Raw genomic sequence first — 15,220 nt, forward strand, 5'->3', positions numbered from 1 at the left:
TGAACAAACATGTATTAGGTATCTACACAGGTTAGGAACTAGACAAACAAAGCAAAGCTCAGAGAGGCAAATACCTAACCAAAGCAGAAAAAGTAGAATTACTAAAATAATATCCTTTTCTTACACATCACTTTTCCATCCATTTGGCAACTGTATGAGTCCAATGTTATATTCTCTTAATGTCTTCCCTTTACTTTCATCTACCCTCTCTTCCAGTTAGGCTCTCTTAAGGACTTCAGCACTTGTTCCATTGTCTTCTTCACTATTCCTATCATCACCTTGCATAATTTCACTCCTGCGGACTTCTGACCTACCATACCAGCACAGTTCCTTGACCTTTGTGAATGATCGATCTCATCCACTTTAGATATTAGCAATCTTTTTTTCAAAGCTTCTGACTTAGAACTTAATACCTGGAATAGTTTGACCCACTATGAAAATAAACCTCAGTATATCATTTTATAACATAACTAATTCCTGATGTTATCAATTTAATGCCTAGTATCTCTATTACCAACACTTCGTTGAGTCTTTCCCTTCTTCTTCTTTTTTTTGGGGGGAGGGGGGGTTAATCCTCACCCGAGGATATTTTCTCCATTGATTTTAGAGACACTGGAAGGGAGGGGGCATGGAGAGTAAAACATCTATGTGAGAGAGACATCAATTGATTGCCTTCTGCACGTATCCCAACCGGGGCTGGGGATTGAATCTGCAACCCAGGTACATGCCCCTGACTAGAAATCAAATCGATTTCTAGTATGGCTCAAGTGTGCGGGCCAAGGAGCCATACTGGCCAGGGCTTCCATTCTTCTTAAGTCATTATCCCCATTGTGACTTCACTTCCATATCAAACTCAAAACCCAAAATGCATCAGTTCAAATACTCTCTAGCGAGTAAGCTTAACATTTCACTCTTTTTTTACCACAACCATTCTGTAAACCCTTCACTCTTCATCAATATAATTATCCACTGTCTGCTCCTTTATTTTCATTGCTGAGCAATGTTGTAGAAAACCTTTTAAAAAATCAACATAGCAACTTCTTAAGTGCATACTTTCATTAAATACATACTTCTGTTTTTTAACTAAGGGGTTTGTTGCAAAATAAGTCCTACCAAATTAATTAAATTAGAAATTCAGTTTCTCAGTTGTACTAGACTCATTTTAAATGCTACATAAACACAAGCGGCTAAAGGCTATCATAATAGAAAGTGGAGATTACAAGACATTTCCATCAATGCAAAAAGCTTTATTAGATAGTGCTGCTCTACACATTCTATGGCAGGCCTGCTCAGCCACTATTTCAGCTCACATAACCTCTATTTTCCCACTGACACTACCTATTGCCATCTTTGTGACTTCATGAATCTTACAAGCTGCAGCATTAACATGAAACAATAGGCTGGTACCAAAGTGATCAATAAGAGCAATGGCATCAAATCTATCTCTTACCATCACTTGAGACCAAAGGATTTATTTGCCCCTAATCATTTGGGTCCTGGCCCACTTTGAATCCCAATACTGTCATTAAAGGAAAGTGTTAGAAAGAGAGGTGTACTTCGGTTCCTTTCAGATTTTACCACTTGTTAAAGATGGAACTTATCACTTCTCAGTCTTTTGGCTAAGATCGAGTGTAGTATCTGTTATTAGTTTAATATCTGATACGTCCTCTATCTGAGGACAATTATTTTACATGGATTTTTGGAACTAGGAGATGGAACAGAAGTTTGCTCCATCCATTCCACACATCGACCTGGTATTACAGTACTTCCAGGATCAGTGCACCAAAAAAACAACAAAAACAAAAGCAAAAAGAAATAGAACTCATTAATGCACTTGTATCTCACCTATTGCTAGACCAGCGGTTCTCAACCTGTGGGTTGCGACCCCTTTGGCGGTCGAATAACCCTTTCACAGGGGTCGCCTGAGACCATCCTGCATATCAGATATTTACATTACGATTCATAACAGTAGCAACATTACAGTTATGAAGTAGCAACGAAAATAATGTTATGGTTGGGTCACAACATGAGGAACTGTATTTAAAGGGCCAGAAGGTTGAGAACTACTGTGCTAGACTATAGCATGACAGCAGCTGGACATAAAAATCTACCAAACTACTCAGGCTCATTTTAATTCAACTATTAATAATAGTGTTGTTTTTTTCTAAATTATCTATTATAACCCTGGCCGGTGTGACTAGGTTGGTTGGGTGTCATCCAGTGCATAAGAGGTTGCTGGTTGATTGCCCAGTCAGGACATATACCCGGTTGCAGGCTTGATCCCTGGTAGGGGGTGTGCAGTGGCAGCCAATCGATGTTTCACTCTCACATCAATGTTTCGCTTTCTCCCTCTGCCTTCCTCTTTCTCTAAAATAATAAATAAAAAAGCTTAAAGAAAATCTATTACAAGTGCTAAATCAAAAAAAGGTTACTGGAAAACAGACATAAACTAGTACTATTCTAGGCAAAAGCAGGATAAACCAGTATGCTTTAAAAAGATAACAGGAACTACTACATTTTGAACCTTTAAATTATAAAATCTAAGGGAAAAAATTGACAAATAGCATGCCTTAGGGTAAACAGTAGTAGGGAATAGATTTATTTGCCTATATCATTACCATTAAAAATGGCTTAATTTTCCCAAGAAAAAATTTTGCCATATAGCTGCATAGTTTACAGAAAAAAAGAAAGACAAAGAAATGAAAAGAGAAAAAGAAAACAACAAAGCCATATGATCCAGGAAGAACAATGTGTAAGGAGACCCTGAATTTTAATCCAACCTTTTCTGAAATGAAGTAACACTTAGTCAAACTAGATTTAATAAAAGGAAGCTATTGTCATCTAACTACCAGCCCTATCTAGCTCTCTCACAAAGAAATGCTTTGCAAAACAAAACGAATTGCTCTTGTACCTCACAGAAACTTTTTAAGGACATGAATGCCATCTCAGGTCCTCTGCTGATGAGTTAATAATTCCAAGATTCTAAGGGGACATCTGTAATACTTTCAACAATAAAGATAAATTAACAAAAATAATAATTCCAAGATTCTTATGACTAGCAATAATCAGTAAATGAATATGAATATGCAGAGCACAAGTATTTATCAAACAGCTGTTCTACCTTAAAATAGTACTTTGCAGCAGTAAGAAATGAAGTCAGATATAAAAGTATTAGCTACAAAAAGGCATATAAAATATTGAAAAGGAAAAACTATGGGCTTATCTGTGGTTATGAGTCTATGTGTGTTTTAACAGATGAAATTAACAACTTAATTATGATGCCCAAAAGGTACAAGAAAGGTGATTCCCTATATATGATTCTAACAATCTACATTCATTGAGGACTATGAAGAGACTAATAACCAAAATCCTAACACTGAAAAGAATACACAAGCAGAAATGTTTTTCGCATTGTTTTCACTACACAATTTGATATGAAAAATACATATTAGCAACACTGCCTTTGTGACACAAGGAAAAAATCCAAAAGTAACAAGAAATTAAATATAAAAACACACTGCATGCTGTGGGCATACTTATGGTAAAATTTTCTCAATTTTACTTTCAAGTTCTGAAAACTGAGTAAGCTCTACTGTGTATACAGTATTTCCCTCATTTAAGGAGTAGCAAACCTCACAAAATAATGAATGAATACAAATTACAATCTAGGTAGAGAGTCAAGTAAAAGCAAGTACATTTCAGCATTGTGTAATTAAAGCTTCAGGCCAATGTTGCAAACTCACTCAATAAAAGAGCCTATAAAACTTTTCCCCAGCTTGCAAAATCTTAAATCCTTTTCCATGTTTAGCAATAGTTAGGCAGAAATGCACCATTTGTCAGAAAGCCAATGAACTACACAGTGACAAGGTAACCGGAAATATCCAATGGGTTTTGTAAAAATAAACATGTCTCTATTACTTTCCCTTGGTGAACGCATGAGATGGGTATGAGTGGGGAAAGGAATTAGATTTATTTTTTAAAACTAGCCTATCCACAATGTAATACCCTTTCACTCACCAGGATAGCTAAATTAATGAGACAATATTAAGCAAATGTTGCAGAGTAGTTGGAACAAATGGAACTCTCATTCCCTACTAATGAGACTACATAAATTGGTACAACCACTTTGGAAAGTACTGGATAATATATACTAAAACTAAATATAAACACACCCTACGACCCAACAATTCCACTACAAGTTACATGTCCTAAAGAAATGTATGCATATGCACCAAAAGATATGTACAAGAATATTCAATAGGGGCACTATAATTTGTGGCTCCAAACTGGAAACCTAGATGTTCATTAGCAGTAGAATGGATAAAATATAGTATATACAGTCATATAATGGAATAGAATGCTACAGAACTACGAGAATGAATAAGCTACTACTACAACTACATGCATGGATAACATCAAAATAAATGTTTATGGTAAGAAACCAGATACAAGTGTGTACATGGTGTATGGGGCTGTGTGCATGTCTTTGAATGTACGTTATACTTCAATAAAAGTTTACTTAAAATTAAAAAGCAAACATTTAATAAATAAATAGGCAATATTTATGCCAAGATAGATATCTACACATAATAAAGAGAGAATATGCTAATTGACCCTCACTCTGTCGCAAAGATGGCAGCACCCACAGCCAATAAGGAGGGAATATGCTAATTGACTGTCACACCCTCAAAGATAGCGGCACCCACAGCCACAAGATGGCAGCGCCCAGTTCCCTCAGCCTGCCTCCAGAGACCCCCAGCCCCCTCAGCCCCCCAGCCAACCAGAGCCAGCCTGAGGCGCAGGCAAGCCTCGGATGGCAGCTACCCAGCCGCCCAGTGCTGCCTGAGGCTCAGGTAACCAGAGCCGGCCGAGGCTTGTGCTGCCGGCAGTGGCAGCAGCAGAGGTGTGATGGGGCATCTCCTTCCCCTGATCACCGGGTCACCTCCCGCCCCTGAGGCCTCCCGGACTGTGAGAGGAGGCAAGCCGGGCTGAGGGACCACCCCTCCAGTGCATGAATTTTCATGCACCGAGCCTCTAGTCTATATATAAAAACCTAAGCGACCGAACGACCGAACGACCGGTCGACCGGTTGCTATGAAGCGCACTGACCACCGGGGACAGATGCTCAACGCAGGGGTTTGGGCTCCCTCCTGTGTGGATTGGGCCTGCAGGGATCGGGCCGAAAACAGCTATCTGACATCCCCCAAATGGGTGCAGGCTGAGAAACCCCACCGGTGCATGAATCCATGCACTGGGCCTCTAGTTCATAATAAAAATCCTGCTCCCAATGCCGTGTTCCCAACATCCTAAATTTGGGAAAGAACACTTTTTTTAATCTCCCCTCATGCTAATTTAAAACATTTTTATATTAAACAAAGAATGCTATATTAAGGTAATAGAATGTAAGAGTCAAATCCTCTTTAGGAGAAAACACTAATTTGAAAAAATTTTAACACCTAAATACTCTCTCTCCACCACTACCTTGATCACATTTGACCTTCACTTTCCTTCCATCTGTCAAGGTTATTCTTTTCTGCCATTTATTTAGTAGTGACATTTGAAAAGTAATGACTTACCCTAACAGGGTAATTATGAGGATAAAAAAAAAATGTGTAGTCCTGGCCAAGTAGCTCAGGTGGTTAGAGCATCGTCCCTATATGCCAAGGCTGTGGGTTCGATATCCGTCAGGGTACATACAGGAATCAACCAGTGAATACATAAATAAGTGGAACAACTCTCTCTCTCTCTCTCTCTCTCTCTCTCCCCGCCCCCCTCTGTTTTACTCTCTCTAAAATCAATTAATTAAAAAAATGTTTTAAAGAATATGTATATAAAGATTTCAGCACTGGGCCTAAGCGCTCAATGATTAGATGGATTAATAAACCCCAAATAGTAAATCTTCCAATTCTATTTCTAATTCATCACTGTAGACACAAAGCCTGGCATTTAACAGTTGCGTCAATAACTATTTGTGGAGTAAATGAACGATGTGAGCTCAAAACAGGAGAAAAACAAGGCAAAAGTGGGAATAAGGAAAAAAAGCAAGTTCAAAAGGTCACAACCTATTTTTGTTATCAGGGTATATAACAAGATTTTTAAATCTCAAGACAAAGCAACAAAATCATATACATATAAAACCATTAAAATAAACAAAAACTGCCTCAGTATTACTTTTCTTCCATATACTTCATTCACAATGGAGAAGTGGCATGTTTTAACTAAAATTAAAACATGTTTCTTTAATATTTAAACTTTTTAAAATATTTCTGAATGAATTCTTTATGAAGTTGACAGGAATCATAAGTATATTGCAGTTATTTTTAAGACATTCATCACAGCACATCAATATTCTGACTAAATATGTCATAACAGATGAAAGAAAAGCAGATTTCAGCTGAACCTTCCTAAGTATTTTTTATGAAAATAGAAATGCAATTTAGGTATCAAAATTGTCAAGACTGCAATCTTACATTAGTTTTCAAAGACAAATGAAATACTTTAATATTAATTTTGTGCACAAAATATCAATTAATGATTTGATAAAGGCCCTTTTCCCCTCCACTTTAAGCACATCATCTGCTGATGTATCTTAGATCAGACATAGCATTACTGTTTTTCATTAACCAACATTTAGACAAAGCACTAAACTATGTGGGAAACAATACTCTAACTGTAAATATAACTCATTCAGGTCTTAGACCAGCTTGAGATAGATACTGTTGTCATTTCCATTTTACAGATGAGTACATTAAGGTAGAAATGCTAAGTAACTTGCCTAAAGTAACAAAACTAAAGCTTTAAATAGTAGATGGGTACAAACTCTTAGCCTCTATGCTATGCTGTCTGGAGAGCTCTGAAATAAAGCAGAACAAAATTTATTCTGACTTGATGTTGGGAGGTTAGCAATTTTGATGACCTTGGGTGATGGGTGATAACCATAAAACGATGTAGCACTAATGCCACATTTCATTAATTCTAAGAAACCCATTTTATGTTCCATATTTGAACATATCTGAAATTGATGGCATTTTACAATTGTAATTGATAGTGCCCTCTCTCTTTGGGGTACATAAAATAATGGAGCATATGGTAACTAGTGACAAGTACCATTGAAAATTTATATTATCTACAACTCATGGGTTAGTAATAAGAAGTAAATAAAATAAAATAAAACTAAGGTACTTGATACTGTCTGGTACAAGTGCGTAAAAAAGGGTAGTTCATCCCTACCAAAATGACCTATGAGGAAATTCTATTAAAGCTATTTTTAAACTAGAGTAAGTTGTCAGTTACTCAGGTCCATGTTTAAATAATCCAGGTTATATTCTGATAGGAAAAAATACTGGTTTCATTACACAATTTGATGAAGAAAAAAATTTTTTATAAAGGACTTGGGACTTGGGACAAGGCAGATAGATGAAAGGACAATGGAAATAAAACACCTAAAAAAAAAATCAACAGTGAAGCATAAATCAAGATACCCCAAAATACCACTTGATTCAAGCCAGTTCTCAAATGCGACTGATAAAATATTTACATGAAAGAATGTTTTCAAAAATACACTTGGAATACAATCAGAAATGACCAAATCTGTTTAGTGAGTGCCTATATCCCACTTGAGTTTCTCTAGCAAAACTAGACATAATTGAACTGCCATGTCAAATAACTGGTTAATAAAGGTTCAAACCGATCCTAAGAGTTACCAACAAAAAAAAATTTAACTAAATAAAATCCAATTTAGCCTGGCCAGTGTTGCTCAGTAGTTGAGTGTCGATCTATGAATCAGGAGGTCATAGTTCGATTCCCAGTCAGGGTACATACCTGGGTTATGGACTCGATCCCCCCAGCTGATCAATGATTCTCTCTCATCATTAATATTTCTCTCTCCCTCTTCCTTCCTCTCAATAAAAATATATTTTAAAAATAAAATTAAATTTATTTAAGTATTTGATAGGTTCTTGTGTTGATATTTGCCTTGATAATTTCAGGATGAATTTATATTAAATTTTGTGTTTGATTTTGTTTTTGTATTATAGGATGAAAACTATTTACTTTTAGGGGAATTTCCCACTGCAAAACACCAGAAATTGTATCCAAATTACAATGAAAAAAAAAAATGCCTTAAGACAACTGCACTCTTTAAAAATCAATTATTTGAGTGGCAGAGACAATACAGGGAAGGAGGAACACAAGTATATTTTACACAAGAAAAAACTTAAATTTGTCTCAGAAACCATACCCAGATCTAGCTGGTTTGGCTTAGCGATAGCGCGTCGGCCTGTGGACTAAAGGGTCCCAGGTTCAATTCTGATCAAGGGCACATGCCCAGGTTGTGCACTCGATCCCCAGTAGGGGGCGTGCAGGAGGCAGCCAATCAATGATTCTCTTTCATCATTGATGTTTCTATCTCTCTCCCGTCTCCCTTCCTCTCTGAAATCAATAAAAATGTATTTAAAAAAAAGAAACCATACCCAAACAGAAAACAATTTTTTCTTAGTTAAGAAATCTCAAATATTTAAAAAGCATCATACTGGTTTTCAGTTTTACTAAAACCTCTGAAATCTTGCATTACTAATATACATGAGTGAAACCCTTCTTTTTTCGTTTTGAATTGTTATTTCCAATTATTTATTTATTTATTTTTTGACCTGTTACTTACACAGCTCCTCCAGCAAAGACATCAAATTCAAGGGCAGGAAAGGGCTGCAAAGTGTGTAGTTTACGCCTCCAATTATTTTTACTCCTATATCTAATAAAGGGTGATAGCAAATATGAAAACTCCAAATATGAAAACTCCATGTCTGTGTGGAGTATCTTCTAAGCACATTCATATTGCACAGATGAATTATAGTATTCCCACCATACTTTTGCTTCAGATATATAAACAACCTATCCCAACCTTAGTTTGAAGGTAATGCAATTTTATATTTGTAGATAAATTTTTAAATCTATCTTTACCTATGTAAAGTTCTGTTTCACAACACAATTCAGAATATAATGCTAATAATTATTCTGGAAAAGGGAGTCTGTTTTTAAAAACCATAATCTTATATAATAAGAGCCTAATATGCAAATTATCCCCTCGGAGTTCGACCACTCGCTATGATGTGTGCTGACCATCAGGGGGTAGTGCAGAACATGGTGGGCACCAGTGACACAGCGCTGGCAGCGGGTGGCAATGGAGGCCCCAATGAGATTGGGACCACAGTGGGATGGTGGAACAGGTGAGCGGGTGGCGCCAGGCCAATGCAGGTGCAAGTGGGGCCCAATTGCCCCACCGATGGCCCTGCAGATGGCAACCAGCGTCCATTACAGAAAACAGGCAAATAGCAGTATTAAAATAAGAGGCCCGATGCACGAAAATTCGTGCAAGAGTAGGCCTTCTTTCCCCCCGCTGCCGGCACCGGCTTCCCTCCAGCACCCGGGACCCGGGCTGCAGGCACTGGCTTCCCTCCAGCACCCGGGACCCGGGCTGCCGGCACTGGCTTCCCTCCAGCACCCAGGACCGGGCTGGCTTCCCTCGGGCCACCTGCAGGCACCTGGGACCTGGGCTGGCTTCCCTCCGGCCCCGGCTTCCTCAGGAAGGACGTCTGGAATGACATCCAGAATGACATCCAGTCTAATTAGCATATTACCCTTTTATTATTATAGATTTCTTCTAATTATTTTCCTTTCAATGTGCACAAATCCATGCACTGGGCCACTAGTAATATATAAAAAGCATAGAGTTCTTACAGAAGAATTTAGTTATATTTAAAAAACTAAAAACCAGGGAGAAGGCAAGAGTAAAAAAAATATTAAAGCCAGTAAGAACTAACAAAAATAAATTTTGAAAGTTATAATTTTCTTGGTATAAAATTTAAGGAAGACTGCCTTAGCAGATGTTTCTACAATAACACAAAAAAGGTATATCCGAAGTTTTGATATAACCTACCCCCTTTTATTTTAAAGCACATGTCTCCTAGCACCTTTATTTACTGTGCTTTCAAAATCCATTTTACTATCATTTTCCCTTCTAACACACTATTTTTATGAGACTTTGATCTTGCCAATTAAGGTTTTGCCAATTATAGTTTTCTTCAGAAAGTAATCCCTACAGATGAATTGTTTTCTACTATGGTGGAAAAGATAATTCTAAGGATGTTGAGGTGTTGCGACAACTAACTAAAATAGCATTTAAGGTATCAAGGGACTATTATGATACTACTGAGCCTCTAAGCACCATCACTGGCCATATATCTGAGGTTTAGCAGTCAACTCTTGCCAAGGCCCTCATTTAACTCTCTAAATTGGAGAAAAAGTTATATGCATAAGATTTCTCCCATTTAAAAAAATATATCACTGAAGCATAACTGAAATACTATTTAAGTAATATTATTGGTTACTCAATAATTTTATAAGTATAGGTGTAATATATGAAATATAAAGCTGACCAGCAAAAATAAAATACCACCTTAGACAACAAATACCACAACAAAGGCAATCTTTAATTTTTGAAGATATTCAAAAGATATCTCCATGTTGGGTGACTACGAGTGATGATAATATTAATTAAAACAGAAAAAAGGTACAAGTTCAAGAGAAAAACTTTTGAATGGCATGGCCAACCTCACTAATATGCCATCCCTATGCTATAGCCACAATTCCTTGCATTTGCATGCTTTCAAAATACCTCGAATATAATTTCTTTTAACTCTTCTACTACTGCACTGCTGTCTCCACCTCTCCATTTGTCCTTTGGAAACACTCTGTGGAAGTGTCATTTTCCTTAGAAAACCTTCCTAATGCACCTTTTCTCTGTGCTTCCAAGGCAACCTGAGTAAACTGCTATGACAGCTCTGATCACACTGTAATAACAATATTTAATTGTTCATTGCTCCCAGTCTCTGAGGTCTAATGACATTCCTAAAAGTCTAGTATTCAATGCCTGATAAATAGTACTTAAAATATATATTCTGTTTGAATATGTCTTGAATGAGTTGAGATGCATATAAGAATTTCCAGATGTTGATAAATAAAAATATGAGTCTGAGCTCAGGAAGGAAGATACAGATGATGCTATAGATTTCAGTTAATTCTAAATTTAGGACTGTTGCTTTGGCAGATTAAAACAAAATTCATCACCAAATAGTTTATAGATGTACTGACTACTAAGAAATACATAATTTTGTTCATGTTGCTAAATACAATGTGTACTTTTTAGTTCCCAATTTAATTGATTTCTCAGTTTCATTCAACATGGTTGATTAGCCACTCCCTCCTTTTTCAAACAGTCTATTGCCTTGGCCTTAGTGATGCCAAGGAAAATTTCCCCCAACCTCTGGCTACACCTTCTCAGTCTCCTTTGCTCCATTTATTTTCCCCCATGTTTAAATATTGAAGATTCATAGGGGACTATTTCCCTATATCTTCTCTCTAAATACTTTCCCCTTAGGCAATCACACTCCCCCCCACCCCCGCAACTATAACATCAATTATAAGCTATACTGACTATTCCCAACTGCATTATGATCAATACCCACTCCTTCCCAGAAACTAACAAACAAAAAACTGGTATTTTCCCAATATTCCCTATGTTAGGTACAAGAACCACTTACCCAGAAATCAGTCTTCTCCTCTCCCTAGACCCCCAAATCTAATCCATCATCAAATCCTATCAATTTTACTTTGCAAATATTTGTCAAATTTAGCTACTTTATCTCTATCACCGCTATACTGGACCAAGATTCCATCATCTCTTGCCTAAACTGCTATAAAGCCAAACTCAATTCTACTCAAAGTGGTCTGTGGCCCAACACTGTTTCATGAACTATTATTACAAGGTAAAAACTAAGAGGGAGCATTTAGAAATTTTTATAGTAATTTGACACTGCCACAACATTCATTTTATTGTTACTAAAGTACCAGTACGCATTAGAAACCAAAACACAACAAAACAGGTCCTTAACCAGATAATTTTGAGTAGCACTGGCCTAACTGGTCTTGGTTTTTACAGTTGCCTCTCCAATCTGTCCTCCACAGAGGAGCCAAGTGTTTTTAAAACGAAAATCTAAATAACTTACTCAGCTGTTTGACATTCTCCAGTGCTTCCCATTTCTTTTAAGATTAAGTACAAAATGCTTAGCAATAACTGACCAGTGTGACCTCTTCCAGTCTCATTTCACATCACCCAGCCTCACATGCTAAGGTCCAGCCCAGGACTCCTCAGTTCTAGAGAGCTGAAATCACCAGCAATACTTGGGTAAGTCCAGTTGGTTCTTCAGGTTTCAAGTCTAAAAGTCCTTTCTTCAGAGAAGCTTTCCTTGATACATTAGCAGGCTTTCACTGTTTACAATAATTTTCCTTTGTGGCAGTTATCATAACTGTAATTGTAATTTTTGTAATTATTTGTTTAGTTTCTTTATTCGCCAACAGACTTTTGCCTCCATGAAAACAGGTACACTCCATTTGCATGTGTCACCAGAGCCTAGCACAGTGACTGGCACAAAATCAGTTGTTCAATAAACTCTTGCTAAGTGAATAAATCCAAGTCAGGAAACAAAACAGTGAGCAGGACCACCAAAGGTAAATGCTTTCAATATCTAGTCATATATAAGACTTAGGATAAGTCTGTGTATAGGTGCTTTACAAACGTTAAATCTTTTTTAGTTTCCTAAACAATCTAAAAATACAGAGAAACCTTTAAAAAACAAACAAATGCAAAATAACAAAAAGGAAAAAGAAAAAAGATTTTTCAGAAAGATGAACAACCCTGTCTAAAGTAACCACCATGGAACTGGAGGGTCTGAGATGTAAGAGGTTCTACAACCGTATTTCCTGGCTCTGCTGCTTACTTAGCTGTATGATTTTGTGGAAATTAAGCTATCTCTCTGTTTCTCAATTCCTCATTTGTGAGACAGAGACATAATAAAGCCTTCTTCAAAGGATTGTTATGATGTTTAAACAAGTTAATATATATAAATATTTGAAACAGTGTTTGCCATAGTGTTTTAGCAATGTGAGAGATTATCATTATCTTTAATATTACCAGTATTCCCTGTATTATTGTCTGACGAAGCTTTTGTCAACCAAGATTCTGTAAGAATTAAACTCTACAGAAACTGAATTAACTATTTCCTCAGTTCTTTCGCTCAAGTATGGTATATAGCTAGTACCATTTTAGGTACATAGGAAAGGAGTTAATTCATTATATAGTTTGGATGCCTTAAAGCAACGGTTCTCAACCTGTGGGTCGCGACCCCTTTGGGGGTCGAACGACCTTTTCACAGGGGTCATCTAAGACCATCGGAAAGCACATATATAATTACATATTGTTTTGTGATTAATCACTATGCTTTAATTATGTTCAATTTGTAACAATGAAATTGGGGGTCACCACAACATGAGGAACTGTATTAAAGGGTCGCAGCATTAGAAAGGTTGAGAACCACTGCTTAAAGCATTAGGTCTTGATATTCACTGAAACCCTGGTTGGGAAGGGCTGTATCCCCAATGCCTGGCATGAAGAAGGTGCTCATTAAGTATTTTTGGCAAGAATGAATATTTACAAAACCAAAGGAATAGTGCTTAGCACAGAGTAGATGCAAATGCCAATTTTACTGCACCCCTTCAAAGTTCCCATAAACTGTAAAAGTCTGATTCCAGAGGAGTCATTTTTCTTGAATGAGACCTGCTTGTATTATTCAAAGCCAAAAATACAAAATGCAGAAAGTAGAAAAGCCAAGAAACAAACCAATGTTGGCAGGAACCATGTGGAAATAATAAGAGGTAAAAGATGGGTAGAATTTGAATATGCAGGGGAAAGGGCAAAGGTTATTTATTCTAGGCCAGGAAATAGCTTAAGCAAAGGCAGTGTCACCTAAAGTTTGGAGTACATTCCGCTTGACACAAAAGTGATATTAAGCTACACATGGGCAAACATCTTTATGCTGGCAGTTGCAATATGCACATAATTTTATGTGTGATTAGGACAGCAATTTGAGATTTCAAAATTTTACTATTTATAACACTAAACAGTACCTATTTGATACATTTTTAAGTGAGTTGTTGCAAAAAATGTATTAAAATAATAATACACAGGAGGTAGGCAAATAGCACAAACATTGTCAGGGTTTTAAAGAGTAAAATTTGGGAAACATCAAGGACTGGTCATGTGCATGAGCATAACATGTTAGGAGAGAAAAGCCACCAGCCTTCTGAATGAAGCCAAAGCTCTATCTTGAGTAGCAAGTCAACATAAACGACAGACGGATGTGGAGAATCTCACCAATTCTGAGTATTTAATTTGTAGTACTAAAATTCACATTTATAAAATCCTCATTTTCCACTATGATATCTCTGCTAAATAGTTCAACTTCATTTACTCTCAAAACAAATGGTTAAATTTTAAAATTTCTAAGCAGGTACCTGAAATTGGGACTGACCTGCTTGTAGCCTGGTAAACTTACCTGAAACTGGGGAGCTAAAATGCTGTATTTTTCACACCAGCAGGTGTGAAATATGAATCCTATCTATATCAAAAAGGGTATTAAACGAAACAGAGCAAAAAGCCAGCTTTCGATCCCTACCTTCCTCTCTCAAGATTAAGTCATCAATAGTAAGACCAAGTCAAGAGATAATAATAAAGAACATCACTGGATGCCTACACGCGCCAAGCAGGGTTGCATTTCACCTGCATTAAGTCCTGCGATTCCCAGCCCCTTCTTAGGCAGTGCATCACTATCCCCCTTTTACAGCTGCAAGAACACTGAGGCACACAGAGATTGAACGTCCTGCCCAAGGCCAGCGCTGGTAGATGGCAAGGCAGGGGCTTAGATGCTGGCAGTGTAGCTGGAGCTGAGGTCTTCACCACCAGCCACCAATTCTCTCAAGAACAACAGGACAATCTGAAATACTCCCCTTTTCCCAGTAAGGCAGGGGAGATGTAATTGTTCAAGGCGCGAGCCTTTTACGACTCAAGTTTCCAGTCTAAGAAACAGTGGACTCGGCTGTGAGTTAAAGCCGGGGAGACGAGTATTATAATGGCACAGCCTAGGCCCGGGGTGACTCCGACATAAACAAAGCATCAGAAGACCCAAGAGCACGGCCGAAGGACACTTCACAGAGGAAGACGCCAAGGAGTTATGGTGAACAAACATGCATTTTACTTATATTGGATCTACTGCTCCGAGGGGGGGAATCCCACCATCCCCTTCCCTTTGAGAGGGATCGGGAGAAAGGA

At 37.4% G+C, this 15,220-nt stretch overlaps 1 protein-coding gene and 1 non-coding gene across 7 annotated transcripts in view; one reads left to right on the plus strand and one right to left on the minus strand.

Moving 5' to 3' along the window:
* The window catches only part of SPOPL (speckle type BTB/POZ protein like), a 61,342-nt gene that overhangs the window by 45,217 nt on the left and 905 nt on the right, over nucleotides 1-15,220 (minus strand). The window contains exon 1 of one of the 6 annotated variants that reach the window (XM_023752436.1): nucleotides 2,265-2,283. The exons of the other annotated variants lie outside the window; for them this stretch is intronic. The gene's annotated coding sequence lies outside the window, so the exon portion shown is untranslated. Of the gene's footprint in view, nucleotides 1-2,264; nucleotides 2,284-15,220 lie in introns of those variants that run through there. 6 annotated transcript variants of the gene reach the window in all.
* LOC111825568 lies at nucleotides 1,600-1,788 on the plus strand. The gene has a single exon (XR_002828758.1). It is a non-coding gene; the product is annotated as a U2 spliceosomal RNA (small nuclear RNA).

Source organism: Myotis lucifugus, unplaced genomic scaffold, assembly GCF_000147115.1.
Source record: "Myotis lucifugus unplaced genomic scaffold, Myoluc2.0 scaffold_32, whole genome shotgun sequence".
In the NCBI taxonomy this organism is placed as follows: domain Eukaryota; kingdom Metazoa; phylum Chordata; class Mammalia; order Chiroptera; family Vespertilionidae; genus Myotis; species Myotis lucifugus.